The 2345-nt window shown below is 41.0% G+C and overlaps 1 non-coding gene across 1 annotated transcript; it reads right to left on the reverse strand.

The window, feature by feature from the left end:
• Positions 1-1977: 1977 nt before the first annotated feature.
• LOC141816768 (small nucleolar RNA R71) lies at positions 1978-2081 on the reverse strand. Its single transcript, XR_012600740.1, has one exon. It is a non-coding gene; the product is annotated as a small nucleolar RNA R71 (small nucleolar RNA).
• Positions 2082-2345: the final 264 nt, after the last annotated feature.

The raw sequence follows: 2345 nt of genomic DNA on the forward strand, positions 1-2345 counted from the left end.
AGCAGCCGGGTTCACCAGACACAGTCGTGCCCTCCCAAGCCACGGTCGTGCTTACTGCAACACCCACAGCAGCAGCCGGGTTCACCAGACACAGTCGTGCCTTGCATACAGAATGTCAGCTGCTACAAGCTGTGCCAAAAGGCATGGTCATGCCCTCAACTCAGAATGAACCATACTAGTGGTCGTGTCTACAAGGCACGACCATGCCTTTCTTCCAGTGTGAGACTAGTTTGGGGTCTTGCCTAACAGGCACGACCGTGCTCATGAAAGCCTTAAGGAGAACTTACAGGCCGTGCCTTAAGGCACGGCCGTGTCACTCGTGGGCCTATATATACTTCTTTGAAACCCTTACAGGGGGCATCAAAGGTGAACAGAGGATGCTACAACCATGTTTCAGAGTGGAATTTCAGGGCATCGTCTTCATCCATCACCGACGAGGAGATTTCGATTCAAAGGAGGTCACAAACATTGATAAGTCTTTTTCCTTTTTTCTTTTGGATTTAGGAACAAAGATGAGCTCTTATTCTTCTTCGAGTTGCAGTCCCTCCGTCATGGAGTAGATCCCTTATATTGGATGATTTGTATTTAATGGATTTGCTATTTTCATCTTCTATGATATGTTTGTGCTTTGCTATATGGATTGTGCCTTGTATATGTTTGGTAATATGTTTATAAAGGCTTAAATTCATGTGGATGGGAGTGAATTATGGTTTATAGGAAATCTTAGGATCATATGACTAGGATGCCTTGTGACAAGAGGTAAACCGTAATCGGACTTTCCGAGGAGATCCTTAAATTGTAACAAACTCTTATGAGGGGTAGCTAATGACAATTGATCGCTAGGAAGAGATTCTTAATAAGGGTACTCGGTGACAGAGGGTAGGATATCAGATAGTATGACCAGGGTGCCTTGTGATAGGAGGTAAACCTTAACCCGACTAGCGGGTATCATCTCCGACTAGTAGTTATAGCATTAGAGGATAATCATTGAATTTCAATGAAACCTAACGAGGTCTATTTGGATAGCTTGGTTAGATCCCTACATTGATATAAATATTGAGTAAGCGTCCATGATACTATCAACCATATTCTCAAGGAATCCGAAATCCTAGGATCATTTCTCTTACCTATCTTCTAGTTGATTTATTTTCAATTGAGGTTTAGGTACTCCAGTTCTCCTCTCACTCCCCAACACAAAACCCAAACATTCGCAAACTCTATTTTGTGCTAGTCTAGTGATAAATTACACAGTCTCTGTGGTTCGATATCTTTTTATTACTTGACAACAACCGTACTCTTGCGGGAGCCTATCAAGTTTTTGGTGTCATTGCTGAGGACCGTGCGCTACTTTTCATTAGACTTTTATATTTAGAGTCTTTCTTCCACATTATTTCTTCCATTAATTTTGTTTTTACTTTCTACTTCTTTTCCATTGGTACAATTTCTTTATAGATTCTTTTTTTCTGGAAACATAAAAATATTTTCTTTTGGTGTGCATGTGTAGGTCTGAACAAATCGAGTTTGCTTTTGATCCGGAAATTGAAAGAACATACCGAAGGAGACTTCAATCCCAACGGTTAGCCACACAAGAACACATACTAGAAACCATGGCTAACAAACCTTTGAATGACTACGCTGCACCTTATGTGAGAGGAGTATCATCTAGCATTGCCCGACCAACTATAGATGCAAAATAATTTTGAGAACAAGCCTATCTCAATGATCCAGCAGAATCAATTTGGGGGTAGACCAAATGAGGACCCCAATCTACATTTGGAAAATTTTTCAAATAATTGTAGCACTGTGAGGATCCACGGGGTTGCTTTTGATACGGTCAGACTCCTGCTATTCAAGTTCTCACTTAGAGATAGGGCAAGATCTTGGCTTACCTCTCTATCGCCAAATAGCATAACTACTTGGGAACAATGCGAGCAAATATTTCTCAACAAATTCTATCCACCAAGTAAGACAGCTCATATGCGCAATATGATATCCAATTTCATGCAATTGGATGGTGAATCTTTATTTGAAACTTGGGACCGTTTTAAAGGGATGTTGAGACAGTGTCGAGACCATGGTTTGGAAAAATGGCTTGTCCTTCACACCTTCGACAATGGGATCAACAATTAGACCAAGGTATATTTGAATTCCGCTGTAGAAGGAGCATTACTGAACAAAAGTTTGGAGGAAGCCGAAGATATAATTGAAAGTGTGGCCGTCAAGCATCACCAATGGGCTACCGAGAGAGGTAATCATTCAAAGACTCTTGGAAAGTATGAGGTGGACACTCTTACTCTATTAACTACTCATATGGAGGCCCTCAACAAGAGGTTTGATAATATGAA

This window comes from Curcuma longa, unplaced genomic scaffold (assembly GCF_044706935.1).
Source record: "Curcuma longa cultivar G26 ecotype Majalengka, Jawa Barat unplaced genomic scaffold, ITB_CL_G26_1.1 contig_181, whole genome shotgun sequence".
NCBI classification, from domain to species: domain Eukaryota; kingdom Viridiplantae; phylum Streptophyta; class Magnoliopsida; order Zingiberales; family Zingiberaceae; genus Curcuma; species Curcuma longa.